At 37.7% G+C, this 18,153-nt stretch overlaps 1 pseudogene across 1 annotated transcript; it reads right to left on the bottom strand.

The window, feature by feature from the left end:
- Positions 1-317: 317 nt before the first annotated feature.
- LOC143603757 (YTH domain-containing protein ECT3-like) lies at positions 318-4,343 on the bottom strand (annotated as a pseudogene). Its single transcript, XR_013148129.1, has 5 exons — positions 4,084-4,343; positions 3,696-3,800; positions 2,300-3,030; positions 1,225-1,438; positions 318-787 (listed from the first exon to the last, which is right to left on the bottom strand). The product of XR_013148129.1 is annotated as a YTH domain-containing protein ECT3-like (transcript).
- Between the last annotated feature and the right edge of the window lie 13,810 nt (positions 4,344-18,153).

Genomic DNA, 18,153 nt, shown 5'->3' with positions numbered 1-18,153 from the left:
TGTTTACAACTTGTTTTGCAACAAACCAACCCATTTCTTGTTTAGACAACGCGTTAATCGGCCATACTCAACTTGCATTTAATTTAAGTGTGTCCAGGATCGGGTTTATATTTGACACAAATAAATATACGAGTTGGGTCAACTTCAACAATTCAACCGCCAACCCATATCCTTCCTCTGTAGCTATTTTTCCCTCCTTGAACCCGTTTGAAGAGACAAATCCGAGTTACGCCATCAATTTTATATATAATGGTTTAAATTCCACAGGTAAAAGCATTCAATGAGCCCAACAAGGAATCAAGAAAACTAATGTTACCATTTTGTCAATTACTATGATCAATCATTGTACACTTTTTTGGGCGGCAACACAACTACCACCCTGTCAACAAACCATTCCAATAACAATGGAATCAACATACCCCCAACCCCGAACCCGCCAGTAATCAGCGCCACCTACCGCTAACAATAAAGAAGGGTAAAAAAAACTAAACGGGCCCACCAAAAAGCTAAAACTTGTAATAACTTAAAAAAAAAAACCGAATTAGTAACCGCTTCACCGCCCCTCCTTGTGTTCTTCCAACTGGAGTGAGTCAGCAACTCGGTCTGAAAGCCCGTTTATTGAAGCTTCATCGATACCGTTGTTTGTTGAAGACACGCGTTCTTTGGCTCTTGTTTCTTTAACAGATTTCTCGCGTTCATCATAAAAACTAAAATCATCCAAAAGTGATGTGCCCGAATCATGTTCGTTAAAGATTTTCAACATTGCATTGCCCTCTTCAAGATTCACCTACACCAAAAGAATAACGGTTGAAGGATAAACACTTTTTCTTATCAATTGGTTTATTTGGGTTGTGCCAAGCGGGTCAAAATACCCAACCCGTTTCAACCAATACCATGTCTAAAAATCATATGTCACGGCCCGTTACCCAACACACCCACGTTAATTTGATTACATATCAAAAACTTGTGGCTCGTAGCTCGCTCGTTTAAGTCAAGCCCAAATTTTAATGCTCATACGTTATAACAAAATTCCATTTATAAATAAGCCTATATAATATGATCTATGAACCCATTTGAGACCACACTAATATAAATTTGATATTATCTTTTACTAAAATAAAAAACAAATACCAAATCTTAATTTTAATTTAAATGAATTGTGGCTCATCAAGGCTTGGGCCTTTTACGAGCCGAGCTCGAGTCAAATATCAGTTTAAACAATACCTCTTGTGAGTCTCGGCTATGAGTTACGGGCTTGTTTTCATTATTTTCAAGAAGAATATGGCGAAACCGACTGTTGGGAACATCTTTAATGATGTGCCACTTTACACGAAATTGGCCACTCCACCTATCTAACTGCCAGTAATCTGGCATCATTTTCAAAATCCACGGGCCCGATCATTTCAGCAACTCCACAAACCTGTCCACTTGCATTTACCTACAAAAAAGTCCAAACGATCAAACGGGCCAAATCATAAAAGTTATGTAGAGATTGATTCAGGCTATGTTTCATATATAAGGGGTCAAGTGAGCCAAATGGGCTGAGGTCCATTTAACCCAACCTGTTTGACCAGGCCCATATTGTCACCTCTAACAAGAGTTGGTGTAAGCAGAAGAGAAAGACAGTTTGGTTTATGGTTTTTAAATAGTCGATTTTCGGTTTGGTTTCATTGCTATCAGCCCAAAAAGAGAGAAAAACAAACTGAACCGAACCAAAAACACTGATTAGTAGTTGATAAGAAATTAATAAATGGTGTAGCCCAAAAATTTTAGCCCTTAATCTTGGGCCGTTTTATTCAACCCAAAAATTTTAAGCCCAAATGATAAAACTGAAAAAACAAATACCAAAGTGAACCAATTGTGACAACCAAAAACACTATATTTAAGTAGTTGATAAGAAATTAATAAATGGTGTAGCCCAAAAATTTTAGCCCTTAATCTTGGGCCGTTTTATTCAACCCAAAAATTTTAAGCCCAAATGATAAAACTGAAAAAACAAATACCAAAGTGAACCAATTGTGACAACCAAAAACGGAAAAAACCAAAACTAAACTGAAACAATTGTGAAAACTGAAAACAAAATGATCCAAAACCGAACGGTTTTCAGAAACTCAGAAAACCAACTTTCGGTTTTTGGTTGTGTTTTGAGACCAAAATTGACCTAAACCGACACCCGTATCTCTAGCGGGTCAAAAAGTGATAGAAAAGAGAACTGGTTAAGAATGTGGTCAAACTAACCCGACCCATTTGACCCAGTACAATTTCCCACCTCTCAAGAGTGTAAATATACGTAACATACCGAAAAGAGAAGAAAAACCGGGCATGCATCACCATCTTTTTTAGCTTCTTGATAAGCCGCATCGAGTTTTCGGTTTCCAAGCGTGGTGCTGGCCCACACACCATACTTGATACTTCTATGAACATTATCTTCACTAAAAGATTTTATTACAAAAAACTTCGCCTTTTCATATGTCGTTTTGAAATTGGGCTGGTTGTAAAGGTCAGTATCGCTTGATGTACGGTCAGCTGAATTACTTCCTTTCGGCTTTAAAGCCCTCGGTCCATGATTGGTCACAGCATGTGACTCACCGCTTAAGTTGATCGAGTCCTGGTTAAGTTTGACTTCTTTGGCAGGCCCATGATTGTATTGTGTCTGCTCGTACGGGCCAAGTATACCAACTGGTGTAGATTGATTCAAACCAGATTCACCGGGCACGTTATAGTATCCATAACCATTATTGACAGGATAACGCATATAGGCCCAATACATGTTCTCACCAACACCCTCTTGACCTGTGCCTGCTGATGTGGCGTACCCATTTGAGGAAACGGGCTGGGAATAGTAAGATGGAGATAATGTGACTTGTTGTGAATAAAGTTGACCGTCTATCATTACGGGTGAATATGGGCTGTATGCCATTTGCGGGTTAAACCCGTATGCGGGATGAAACAACAGTGAAGAAGTGTCAGTGTAGACAGGAGGCATAATTTGCATGTTGTTAGCCCAGTTAATCGAGCCATCATTATAACCTGATAACATATCAAATGGGTCAATTAAATTCTTCATTTAAAGTTTTAGATTGTTATTGTAATAATATTGTTTATGACATCATAATTAGCCCATTAACGATTTATTTTGTTAAGAACCAACAACAATGTGTTTGCTTGTCAACCCAACCCGATCCGTATCAACATGTACCATTTTAGACCATATATATTAAGAAAAACGAGTAAAAAGTATTACGGGTCAACCCAACATGATCTGACCCGTTTCACACCGAACCCATTAACCACCCACCCCACCTTTTGACAAAATCCATCTAATTATAAATTTGTCTATTTGGATTTTGATTTATCTCAAAAGGTTAAAATGAATCGGATAAATCCAAATAAGTAAATAACTAATGCATCAACAAGTCAAATGGATGGTCAAACAGGTCAACTAAGGTCTTTATTCAAAGATTACATAAAATAAAACTGTGTAATTTTAACAAAAACATTAATTATTTGTGACCTTTAAAACCCACAAAAAAGTGTTTCAGGGTCAACCCAACCCGTTTACACTCGTACCAAAAACCAACCCAAATTTTTATAAAAACAAAACAGGCAAAAAACTGCTTACGGATCAACCCAACGTTTAAACCCAAACCCGTTAACCCACAGATCCGTCAACAAAACCCATCTTCCTACATTACCTCCATAGTAGTACATTTGATCCGAACTCACAGGGGTCTGAGATCGACTCGCATTCTGGGCTTCCGTCTGATCCGAAACAAACGTTTCATCTTTCGGTGACTCCGCTACAAAACACAATTTCAAGAATCAAGATCTGAACAAACCCACATTTCAATTCAATTTCAAAATGCAACCCAAATCAACCCACCCCCAAATCACACAAACAAACCCTAATTACTAAATCATACAAATACTCACAATAAACCAAAATTACAAAAAACCCGCATCCCAAAACACTTGAATCAAGATAATAACCCCAAGAATCACGAAACCCAGAGAGAATTTCACACCCAAATTTCAAAATCAAAACAAAACCCTAAATTTCAAATCGGTTAATAAACTACTTACGATGTGAAATTAGAGACGAATTCGAAGCAGACGAACTTCGATCTTGTCCTTGTGGCAGTGATTCCTCCATAATTTGTTTGAATTGATTCAAATCAAGAAACTTTTTTGAAACCCTAAAAACCCAGATCAAAACTGACGGTTTCAACTCAAACCCGGATCCAAATATTAACCGAGATCATGAATAAAGTGCTGAAATTGACAAAAGAAGCAAGAATTTGAAAAGGGTTTTGAGTGTCTGATGAATTTGCATATGTATATTGGTGCATGTGAAGTCAAGAAATTAAGAAAATAAATAAAAAGAAAATGCAAGTAAATGAAAAAGAAAAGAATCTGGGCTTTCCAGAACAGAAATGACTAAAACCAGAAACTATACAAGTGGTTATGGAAAATGTACAAGTGGTAATGCGGTTGGAGTTTGGATTGTGTTATTTGGTTTTTAATGTTATGATTTGCTATCCATAACATTGTTTGCTATCCAAAACTTTGTTTTTAGTCGGACTGGGTTTGCTATCCAAAAGGGGGTTGCGGCGCAGCTTGTTGCCCGCTTACTTGCCACTTCATTGTAAATCGTTTGGATGTTTCTATGAAGTCCCTAATAATCCTTAAAAAAATGTTATGGTTATTACACGGAGGATTTGGGGAAAATGGTAATTGGAGTTTTGGGTTTCACTCTCGTTCGAGAGTGATGTGCACGGAACTGTTTTAGCGGTTGGTTTAGAGAGTGGGTTACACGAATGGGAAAGGAGTTAGCGGATTACACTGTTTCTTTGCCGTCAAAGATATTTACCCTTTTTTTTTACTAGGATTCGCAAAATAATATTATTATTTTTTTTAAACAACCAACAAATATAAAGGGAAAATTCCCAAAATAGCCCTTTTAGGAGAGATAAACTAAAAAATAGCCTTAAATTTCAACATATTTCTAAAGTAGCCCATCTAATTTGGACTGAGTAAACGAGATCTGAAAAAATCCTCCGGCCAATAAAATTTAGACAAATGTCAAAATCCGACGAGATTTATAAAAATATTGAGGGATCAGTCCATATTTCTTATTAAAAGTTATTAAAATTAAACAGTCTTGTCAGACGGTCTTTTAATGTTTCCTAACGGGTCCTCACAACTTCCAAAAACATGGGAAAATGTGCCTTCAAATTCAGTCTTTCAAGACGCATTTAGGGTGAATTTGTACCAAGAAGACGAGTTTGTAGTTTATTTCTTATGTGTTTAAATTTAGTCTAGATCTTCAAATTTATTTATATTCCGTCTATACCGACAATATAGTATGAGATTTCGTCTTTTCCGACATGATCATCCAAATAATATACATGAGTTATCTTCATCATCTTCCACTTCATACCACCCTAAACCATCATCTCATACCACTCTAAACCTTATCTTTCATGGATTTTAATAATGTTGTTGTTTGTTATGGTAGTAATTGGCAAACCGGTAACGGAAGATATGATTATGTTCCAATAAACTGTAAACTCGTTTTCGAACGTCAAGATTATGTTGTCGTCATAATAGGATCCAACGAACCCGGGACCCATATCCATAACCTCCACTTGATCACCCCTCTTAAACATCATGATTTGAAGAGTTAAAATTTGATGAAAATATGTGAATGAATGAGGATTGATGAAGATAGATATAATGTAAATATGGACGGATAAGTAAGAATATACTAAATGTTTGTCTCGTTCATACAAATTTTAAAGATTCGTGTCTTAAAAGACAAATTTTTGATGCACATTTTTCCATGTTTCAAAATATATAGGGTCGAGATAAAAAACTTAAAAATCCCGTCTAGCAAGACAACTTTTTAATATAAAGATTTTGTGAAGAATACGGACGGGTACCACAATATTTTCAAAAATATGATCCTCTTCGTTCAAATTTTTCAAGTAAGTGTCTAGAAAGACAAAGTTGAATGACACACTTTTCCATGAGTTTAAAATATATAGGGTCGAGATAAGAAACTTAAAAATCCCGTCTGGCAAGACAACTTTTTAATATAAATATTTTATGAAGAATATTGACGGGAACCACAATATTTCCAAAAATATGATCCCATTAGTTCAAAATTTTCAAGTAAGTGTCTTGAAAGACAAAGTTGAATGGCACATTTTCCATGAGCTTAAAATATATAGGTGTAAGGCCCCGTTACCGGTAACCCTACTTTCGTGTTGGATTTACTCATAAACACAGTTCTAAATATCAGAGTTAATTAAAAACTTTACGCGGAATATAAAACTTTCATAAAACATTACATATCAATTCATAATCATGTCTTAAAACATTCATTGTCTTTCACATTAAAGCATTAAAATTAACACATCATAAGTCTTCAGATGCCAGATTCTTGTTCAGTGCCATGTGTCTCCTCAAGCGAGCTGCCTCATCCTACTCACCTGCGTGCATACTAAAAGTCAGCTACGCTGAGTGAGTTCTAGTTAATCACATAATCATACAATACATTCTTACCTTTCATACTTAATCTCTTAACTTTCTTTCATATACACCTAAGTGCTTTTACTTTCATTTTTACTTTCATACTTTCTTTACATACATAATCATACGTTCATTTTTACCTTCATACTTTCCTTACATACATAATCATACTTTCTAGAGAGCCTTTCGCCCTATAACCTCACAGATATTATAAGGGTCTGGTCCCTAGTTTTCGAATATTAGAAGGGTTCGATTCCCTAACATCACAGATATTATAAGGGTCTGGTCCCTATCATCACAGATATTATAAGGGTCTGGTCCCTAGTTTTCGAATATTAGAAGGGTTCGATTCCCTAACATCACAGATATTATAAGGGTCTGGTCCCTATCATCACAGATATTATAAGGGTCTGGTCCCTAGTTTTCGAATATTTGAAGGGTTCGATTCCCTCTTCGTTACCATACAACCATACATCATACCTCGAGTATTAGTAGGGCTCGGTACCCTTTTCGTAACCATACAACCATACATCATACCTCGAGTATTATTAGGGCTCGGTACCCTTTTCATAACCATACATTATCATTTCTTTCTTCTATTATCTCTATCATGTTCATACACATAAACATACATAACATACTTACCTTATACATAGCGTTACAACCTGACAGTACGTGCAATATCCGAAGATCGTTCACGTACTATCAAGCAATCATTCATACATTTCACATTATCCACATAAGGCATACACTTATCTCTTAGGATAAGTGTATTAACAAACATATTGAGTATGCACACAGCCCCGAAAACGTAATACATAAATGGGGCTAGAAACTCACCTGAACACGGTTACGTTCTCCGTTGATCGTAATCCCTTTCTTCAGTTGTGCACGGCTGACTTTTTGAGCTTGTTGGATCTTGTTTCCTTGCTTACTCACAACCAACCGCTCTCTCTTCTCTCTCGGATCTTGGTCTCTCTCTCTACGGCTCTCGGCCTCTCTCTCTCTCTCCTCGGATCTCGGCCGCCGGTGGGCTTGTGTATGGGGTGTGTGTGTGTTTTGGAAGTGTGAAGGAATAGATGTAAATGAAGATATTTTTGGGTTTAGGGGATATTTATATCCCTTAAATCCCATTCTCATTTAACCCATCTCAATTAATCCAAGTCCCTGATCCGCTCCTACCCGATATTAATAATTAAAAACACGAAATCACTAACATAACTTTCTTTATTCAACATTATAAATTTTAGGATGTTACAAGTCTTCCCTCCTTAAAGAGGTTTCGTCCCCGAAACCTAACTATTACATAAACAAACTAGGGTAAAACTTGCGCATCTCATCCTCGGCTTCCCAAGTAGCATCTGATCCCTTACGGTGTTTCCATATCACTTTTACCAAAGGTATAATCTTGTGACGAAGCTGCTTCTCCTTGCGGTCAACGATCGCTATCGGTTGCTCGATGTAGTTCAATTGTTCATCAACCTCAATGTCCATCAATGGCACGTGAGACGTGTCATCAGCTAGACACTTCCTCAGATGAGAAACATGGAAGGTTGAATGAATTCCTTCTAACTCATCGGGTAAATCCAGCTTATAAGCTACTTCCCCCACACGATACAAAATTTTAAATGGTCCAATGTACCTCGGATTTAGCTTCCCTCTCTTTCTAAAACGGATAATTCCTTTCCAAGGCGAGACCTTAAGCATCACATAGTCGCCAACGTTAAACTCAATTGGTCGTCGCCGCTTATCTGCATAAGACTTTTGTCTGTCTTGAGCGGCTTTCATTCTTGCTTTGATCTGATCGAACTTTGAAGACGTTTCTTGAACCACTTCTAGGCTTCCCATTTCTTTCTGACCAATCTCACCCCAACACACCGGGGTTCTACATCGTCTACCGTAAAGCATCTCAAACGGTGGCATACCAATACTCGAATGGTAACTGTTGTTATAGGAGAACTCTGCCAGATGCAGATGATCATCCCAACTTCCACCAAAATCTAAAACGCAAGCACGTAGCATATCCTCAAGGGTTTGGATCGTCCTTTCAGACTGTCCATCAGTTTGAGGATGATACGCCGTACTGATGTTCAACCTCGTCCCCATAGCTTCATGAAATTTCTTCCAGAACCTCGAAGTAAACCGTGTGTCCCTATCAGACACGATCGATAACGGTACTCCATGCTTGGTTACCACTTCCTTGATGAACAAGCTTGCTAACATTTCTGACGAGATGGCCTCTCGTATGGGCAGAAAGTGAGCACTCTTGGTCAAACGGTCCACAATCACCCAGATGGTATCATGTTGCTTAGCTGTACGAGGTAGCTTAGTTATGAAATCCATGGTGATGTGTTCCCATTTCCACTCAGGTATCTCCAGCGGTTGCATCTTCCCATAAGGCTTTTGGTGCTCGGCTTTGACTTGTAAGCAAGTTAAGCACTTACTAACATAATCCACTACATCGTTCTTCATTCCTGGCCACCAGTAATCTCTTTTCAAGTCTTGGTACATCTTTGTAGCTCCTGGATGGATTGAGTACCTTGACTTATGAGCTTCATCTAAGATTCGACTTCTAAGATCACCATGGCGTGGGATCCACATACGGTCGAACCTAGTCTTAACTCCATGAGTGTTTTCCATCAACTCATCTTGCTGGCCATAAATCCTTTCTTTCTTTACTAACCCTTCGTCTACCAACACTTCTGACTGCACTTCGATGATTTCTTCAAAAAGACTTGAGTTCATGATCAACTTGTATGACTTCACGGTTGCAAGGACTTCCTCATTCTTACGACTTAGCGCATCAGCGACCACGTTAGCTTTACCGGGGTAATACTTAATCTCACAGTCGTAATCCTTTATCAAGTCTAACCATCTTCTCTGCCTCATGTTCAATTCTTTCTGCTCGAAGAAGTACTTTAAACTCTTATGATCTGTATAGATAGTGCACTTAGTACCGTACAGGTAATGCCTCCATATCTTAAGAGCATGCACTACAGCTGCTAACTCCAAATCATGCGTCGGATAAGTACTCTCATGGACTTTCAACTGTCTAGACGCGTAAGCTATCACCTTCCCTCGTTGCATCAACACGCAACCTAACCCTTGATGCGAGGCATCAGCACAAACAACGAAATCCTCATCACCATCGGGTAAAGTAAGGATTGGAGCTTGCGTGAGTCTCTTCTTCAATTCTTCAAAGGCTTCCTCCTGAAACTTTCCCCAATTGAATACTATCGTCTTTCGGGTCATACCGGTCAGCGGTGCGGCTATCTTGGAGAAACCTTCGATGAATCTCCTATAGTAGCCAGCTAACCCTAGGAAGCTTCGTATATCTGTCGGATTCTGCGGAGTCTTCCAATTCGTTATCGCTTCAATCTTAGCTGGGTCCACGGTAATCCCCTCCGGATTAACCACATGACCTAAAAATTGCACTTCTCTTAACCAGAACGCGCACTTCGAAAACTTGGCGTACAACCTTTCTTTCTTCAGAACTTCCAATACCTCTCTCAGATGCTCGGCATGGTCAGACTCACTCTTTGAATAAATCAATATATCATTGATGAAGACGATAATCGACTTATCCAACATCGGTCGACACACCCTATTCATCATGTCCATAAATGCTGCAGGAGCATTTGTTAGACCGAATGACATTACGAGGAACTCGTAGTGTCCATATCGCGTTCGGAACGCCGTCTTAGGGACGTCTGCCTCCTTTACCTTCAGTTGATGGTAGCCTGATCTGAGATCTATTCGTGAGAACCAACTCGAACCTTGCAGTTGGTCAAACAGATCGTCAATCCTAGGTAAGGGGTATCTATTCTTTACCGTAAGCTTATTCAACTCACGATAGTCTATGCACATTCTCATACTTCCATCCTTTTTCTTCACAAACAAAACCGGTGCGCCCCACAGAGAAACACTCGGTCTGATAAAACCCTTGTCGAGGAGTTCTTGCAGTTGGGACATCAATTCCTTCATCTCGGACGGTGCTAGACGGTAAGGCGCCTTCGCGACGGGCTGGGCTCCTGGTACTAGATCTATCTGAAATTCTATCTCTCGCTCAGGTGGCAACCCCGGAAGATCCTCAGGGAATACTTCTGGGTAGTCGCGCACAATAGGAACATTTTTCATTTCTTTCGTCTCGGCCGTAGCGTTGACAACATACGCCAGGTAGGCACCGCACCCTCGCCTTAACAAACCCTCGGCTTTTATCATCGAAATGACATTAAGCCCATAACTCTCCTTATCACCATAAACCGTCACCGCACTACCATCCAATGACTTTAACCTTATCATCTTACTTTTACATACTATCTGAGCCTCGAACTCAGACAACCAATCCATGCCCAAGACTACATCGAACCCTCCTAAGGCCATAACATACAAAGTAACAGGGAACTCATGTCCCTCTAACTCTATCTTACAATTCTTAACCATTTTTGTTATTTTCACCGAAGTGTCACTTGCGGTTTCTACTACAAAAGTTTCAGACACTCGGCAGCCTTTCATTTTAGCTAGTTTACTAAACGTCGTAGTTACAAAACTTCTATTCGCACCAGAATCAAATAATACAGAAGCGGAAACATCGTTCACTAGAAACGTACCTGTGACGACATCAGGAATCTGCCTGGCTTGTTCCTGGGTCAGCATGTAGGCTCTAGTTCTGGGCCTAGCTTGATCGGCATCCTTCTTTCCACTACCTCCAGCTACACCTTCAGTGCACTCCCTTGACATATGGCCTGTCTTGCCACATTTGTAACATGCTGGCTTCGCACTGCACTCATTGGCATAATGCCCTACCTTCCCGCACTTATAACAGGCATTCGACCCCATTCTGCATTCTCCACCATGGGCCTTTCCACATTTGAGACAAACATTAGAACTTTTACCCCACTTGCACTCACCACCATGCCTCTTTCCGCAGGTCTTACACGATCTCTTCTCCCACACTTTCTGTTTCTTATCCTTGGAGTTCCATAACTGAGTACCGGGTCGTTTAGCAGGAGTGACCCCTTTCTTCTCTTTCTCTTCGTCCCTTTCCACCCTATCATCCGCGGCCACGTCAGCATAGACCATTTCCGCGAGTCCAACAGCCGAATCAAAAGTAGCAGGTTGAATCGCCCTGACTAACATGCGGACCTTTTGTGGCAACCCCCTCACATAACATTTGATTCTCTTGACCTCAGTGTCAACCATGTCAGGCACCAACCTAGATAGTCGGTTGAACTCCGTGGTATACTCACGATGCGTCATCATACCGGCTTTTAAATTCTGGAACTTCATCTCCGTTCTTTCAACCTCGGCATCTGCACAGAACTTCTTCATTACCAACTCTTTCAAATCTTCCCACCTCATCTCCTTGATCTCTTCACGGGTCTTCCTCTGCTCCACACTCTCCCACCAATACATAGCCTCATCTACGAATGACTGAGTAGCATAACCCACAGCTTGGTCGGGACGGCATTCGCTAATGCGGATAACCTTGTCCATAGCGGTTATCCACTGGAGAGTAGCGATTGCGTCTCCTAAACCAGTCAACTTAGGCGGGTCACAACCTTTGAAGGACTTATAGCTGCACCCACCTTGTCCTCCTCTCCTATCATCGACTTTCACAGACTTATCCCCACTCGAGGCCCCTCTTTCACCTTCCCCATCCTTTCTACCATCACCACCCGCCCCTTCAGCAGTTCGCTCACGGCTTCCAGCAGATCCTTCGGGATTCAGGTTCTTCACAGCAGCAACTACAGCCTGAACGATGGCTGCTTGAACTGCGGGGCTAAGTTGAACTTCTTCGTTGTTGTTCTGGTCTCCTCCAGCTGCGCTTCCTTCATCTTCGGTGTGGGAAGCTTCTTCTACCGAAGGTTGCCGGACAAGACGAGGCCTGCCACGACGTCCAGTGCGACCCCCAGTTTTAACAAATTCTCCAGCTCCAGCCATTAGTATTCTAAATGGGAAAACACAAACATCATCATTCAAGGAACTATTTAGTACAAGGATAGTAAGGCTACAGGTAATAACAGTGGCCAGTTGTGATTAGCTGATCACGTTACTTTCCGTGTCCTATACACTTCCCTTTATGAGTCTATTTGTGCTGGTTCTACTTAAGCAGTTTGTCAAATCAAACAATCAATTATTCCTATCCCTGACGTTCACATATCTTTTCTTTCTCATTAACATATATCATTTAATCATACCATTTACCTTTACTGATCCTGCTTGAGCGACACATGGCATTCTTGAACTGACATCTTCTTTCCTTTCTTACTTAAATCCCATTCTCTGTTCGAGTCTAAGCATGTAGGATGCTTAGATCTCTCGAACTTTGCTCTGATACCAACTTGTAAGGCCCCGTTACCGGTAACCCTACTTTCGTGTTGGATTTACTCATAAACACAAATCTAAATATCAGAGTTAATTAAAAACTTTACGCGGAATATAAAACTTTCATAAAACATTACATATCAATTCATAATCATGTCTTAAAACATTCATTGTCTTTCACATTAAAGCATTAAAATTAACACATCATAAGTCTTCAGATGCCAGATTCTTGTTCAGTGCCATGTGTCTCCTCAAGCGAGCTGCCTCATCCTACTCACCTGCGTGCATACTAAAAGTCAGCTACGCTGAGTGAGTTCTAGTTAATCACATAATCATACAATACATTCTTACCTTTCATACTTAATCTCTTAACTTTCTTTCATATACACCTAAGTGCTTTTACTTTCATTTTTACTTTCATACTTTCTTTACATACATAATCATACGTTCATTTTTACCTTCATACTTTCCTTACATACATAATCATACTTTCTAGAGAGCCTTTCGTCCTATAACCTCACAGATATTATAAGGGTCTGGTCCCTAGTTTTCGAATATTAGAAGGGTTCGATTCCCTAACATCACAGATATTATAAGGGTCTGGTCCCTATCATCACAGATATTATAAGGGTCTGGTCCCTAGTTTTTGAATATTAGAAGGGTTCGATTCCCTAACATCACAGATATTATAAGGGTCTGGTCCCTATCATCACAGATATTATAAGGGTCTGGTCCCTAGTTTTCGAATATTTGAAGGGTTCGATTCCCTCTTCGTTACCATACAACCATACATCATACCTCGAGTATTAGTAGGGCTCGGTACCCTTTTCGTAACCATACAACCATACATCATACCTCGAGTATTATTAGGGCTCGGTACCCTTTTCATAACCATACATTATCATTTCTTTCTTCTATTATCTCTATCATGTTCATACACATAAACATACATAACATACTTACCTTATACATAGCGTTACAACCTGACAGTACGTGCAATATCCGAAGATCGTTCACGTACTATCAAGCAATCATTCATACATTTCACATTATCCACATAAGGCATACACTTATCTCTTAGGATAAGTGTATTAACAAACATATTGAGTATGCACACAGCCCCGAAAACGTAATACATAAATGGGGCTAGAAACTCACCTGAACACGGTTACGTTCTCCGTTGATCGTAATCCCTTTCTTCAGTTGTGCACGGCTGACTTTTTGAGCTTGTTGGATCTCGTTTCCTTGCTTACTCACAACCAACCGCTCTCTCTTCTCTCTCGGATCTTGGTCTCTCTCTCTACGGCTCTCGGCCTCTCTCTCTCTCTCCTCGGATCTCGGCCGCCGGTGGGCTTGTGTATGGGGTGTGTGTGTGTTTTGGAAGTGTGAAGGAATAGATGTAAATGAAGATATTTTTGGGTTTAGGGGATATTTATATCCCTTAAATCCCATTCTCATTTAACCCATCTCAATTAATCCAAGTCCATGATCCGCTCCTACCCGATATTAATAATTAAAAACGCGAAATCACTAACATAACTTTCTTTATTCAACATTATAAATTTTAGGATGTTACAATAGGGTCGAGATAAGAAACTTAAAAATCCCGTCTGGCAAGACAACTTTTTAATATAAAGATTTTGTAAAGAATATGAACGGGTACCACAATATTTTCAAAAATATGATCCCCTTCGTTCAAATTTTTCAAGTAAGTGTTTTGAAAGACAAAGTTGAATAACACATTTTTCCATGAGTTTAAAATATATAGGGTCGAGATAAGAAACTAAAAATCCCGTCTGGCAAGACAACTTTTTAATATAAAGATTTTGTGAAGAATATGAACGGGTACCACTATATTTTCAAAAATATGATCCCCTTCGTTCAAAATTTTCAAGTAAGTGTCTTGAAAGACAAAGTTGAATGACACATTTTCCCATGAGTTTAAAATATTTAGGGTGGAGGTAAGAAACTTAAAAATCCCGTCTGGCAAGACAACTTTTTAATATAAAGATTTTGTGAAGAAAATGAACGGGTACCACAATATTTTCAAAAATATGATCCCCTTCGTTCGAATTTTTCAAGTAAGTGTCTTGAAAGCCAAAGTTGAATGACACATTTTTCCATGAGTTTAAAATATATAGGGTCGAGATAAGAAACTTAAAAATCCCGTCTGACAAGACAACTTTTTAATATAAAGATTTTGTGAAGAATATGAACGGGTACCACAATATTTTCAAAAATACGATCCCCTTCGTTCAAATTTTTCAATTAAGTGTCTTGAAAGACAAAGTTGAATCACACATTTTTCCATGAGTTTAAAATATAGAGGGTCGAGATAAAAAACTTCAAAATCCCGTCTGGCAAGACAACTTTTTAATATAAAGATTTTGTGAAAAATATGGACGGGTACCACAATATTTTCAAAAATATGATCCCCTTCGTTCAAAATTTTCAAGTAAGTGTCTTGAAAGACAAAGTTGAATCACACATTTTTCCATGAGTTTAAAATATATATGGTCGAGATAAGAAACTTAAAAATCCCGTCTGGCAAGACAAATTTTTAATATAAAGATTTTGTGAAGAATATGGACGGGTAGCACAATATTTTCAAAAATATGATCCCATTCGTTTAAGTTTTTCAAGTAAGTGTCTTGAAAGACAAAGTTGAATGACACATTTTTCCATGAGTTTAAAATATATAGGTTGGAGATAAGAAACTTAAAAATCACGTCTAGCAAGACAACTTTTTAATATAAAGATTTTTTAAGAATATGGACGGGTACCACAATATTTTCAAAAATATGATCCTTTACGTTCAAGTTTTTCAAGTAAGTGTCTTGAAAGATGAGTTTAAAATATATAGGTTGGAGATAAGAAACTTAAAAATCCCGTCTGGCAAGACAACTTTTTAACATAAAGATTTTGTGAAGAATATGGACGGCTACCACAATATTTTCAAAAATATGATCCCATTAGTTCAAAATTTTCAAGTAAGTGTCTTGAAAGACAAAGTTGAATGGCACATTTTCAATGAGCTTATAACATATAGGGTCGAGATAAGAAACTTAAAAATCCCGTCTGGCAAGACAACTTTTTAATATAAAGATTTTGTGAAGAATATGAACGGGTACCACAATATTTTCAAAAATATGAACCCCTTCGTTCAAATTTTTCAAGTAAGTGTTTTGAAAGACAAAGTTGAATGACACATATTTCCATGAGTTTAAAATAAATAGGGTCGAGATAAGAAACTTAAAAATCCCGTCTGGCAAGACAATTTTTTAATATAAAGATTTTGTGAAGAATATGAACGGGTACCACTATATTTTCAAAAATATGATCCACTTCGTTCAAATTTTTCAAGTAAGTGTCTTAAAAGAGAAAGTTGAATGACACATTTTCCCATTAGTTTAAAATATTTAGGGTGGAGGTAAGAAACTTAAAAATCCGTCTGGCAAGACAACTTTTTAATATAAAGATTTTGTGAAGAAAATGAACGGGTACCACAATATTTTCAAAAATATGATCCCCTTCGTTCGAATTTTTCAAGTAAGTGTATTGAAAGACAAAGTTGAATGACACATTTTTCCATGAGTTTAAAATATATAGGGTCGAGATAAGAAACTTAAAAATCCCGTCTGGCAAGTCAACTTTTTAATATAAAGATTTGTGAAGAATATGAACGGGTACCACAATATTTTCAAAAATACGATCCCCTTTGTTCAAATTTTTCAAGTAAGTCTCTTCAAAGACAAAGTTGAATCACACATTTTTCCATGAGTTTAAAATATATAGGGTCGAGATAAAAAACTTAAAAATCCCGTCTGGCAAGACAACTTTTTAATATAAAGATTTTGTGAAGAATATGGACGGGTACCACAATATTTTCAAAAATATGATCCCATTCGTTCAAAATTTTCAAGTAAGTGTCTTGAAAGACAAAGTTGAATGACACATTTTTTCATGAGTTTAAAATATATAGGGTCGAGATAAGAAACTTAAAAATCCCGTCTGGTAAGACAATATTTTAATATAAAGATTTTGTGAAGAATATGGACGGGTAGCACAATATTTTCAAAAATATGATCCCATTCGTTCAAAATTTTCAAGTACGTGTCTTGAAAGAAAAAGGTGAATGACACATTTTCCATGAGTTTAAAATATATAGGGTCGAGATAAGAAACTTAAAAATCCCGTCTGGCAAGACAACTTTTTAATATAAAGATTTTGTGAAGAATATGAACGGGTACCACAATATTTTCAAAAATATGATCCCCTTCGTTCAAAATTTTCAAGTAAGTGTCTTGAAAGACAAAGTTGAATGACACATTTTTCCATGAGTTTAAAATATATAAGGTCGAGATAAGAAACTTAAAAATCCATTCTGGTAAGACAACTTTTAATATAAAGATTTTGTGAAGAATATGGACGTGTACCACAATGTTTTCAAAAAAATGATCCTCTTCGTTCAAATTTTTCAAGTAAGTGTCTTGAAAGACAAAGTTGAATGACACATTTTTCCATGAGTTTAAAATATATAGGGTGGAGATAAGAAACTTAAAAATACCGTCTGACAAGACAACTTTTTAATATAAATATTTTGTGAAGAATATGAACAGGTACCACAATATTTTCAAAAATATGATCCTCTTCGTTCAAATATTTCAAGTAAGTGTCTTGAAAGACAAAGTTGAATGACACATTTTTCCATAAGTTTAAAATATATAGGGTCGAGATAAGAAACTTAAAAATCCCGTCTGATAAGACAACTTTTTAATATAAAGATTTTGTGAAGATGAACGGGTACCACAATATTTTCAAAAATATGATCCTCTTTGTTCAAATTTTTCAAGTAAGTGTCTTGAAAGACAAAGTTGAATGACACATTTTTCCATGAGTTTAAAATATATAGGGTCGAGATAAGAAACTTAAAAATCCCGTCTGGCAAGACAACTTTTTAATATAAAGATTTTGTGAAGAATATGAACGGGTACCACAATATTTTCAAAAATACGATCCCCTTTTTCAAATTTTTCAAGTAAGTGTCTTGAAAGACAAAGTTGAATGACACATTTTTTCATGAGTTTAAAATATATAGGGTCGAGATAAGAAACTTAAAAATCCTGTCTGGCAAGACAACTTTTTATTATAAAGATTTTGTGAAGAATATGGACGGGTACCACAATATTTTCAAAAATATGATCCCTTTCGTTCAAAATTTTCGAGTAAGTGTCTTGAAAGACAAAGTTGAATGACACATTTTTCCATGAGTTTAAAATATATAGGTTGGAG

This window comes from Bidens hawaiensis, unplaced genomic scaffold, assembly GCF_021521415.1.
Source record: "Bidens hawaiensis isolate Kalapana, Puna unplaced genomic scaffold, B.hawaiensis_p1.1 tig00062621_1, whole genome shotgun sequence".
Lineage (NCBI taxonomy): Eukaryota > Viridiplantae > Streptophyta > Magnoliopsida > Asterales > Asteraceae > Bidens > Bidens hawaiensis.
The sequence above is the reverse complement of the archived record's forward strand: the minus strand, read 5'-3'. Positions and strand labels throughout refer to the sequence as shown.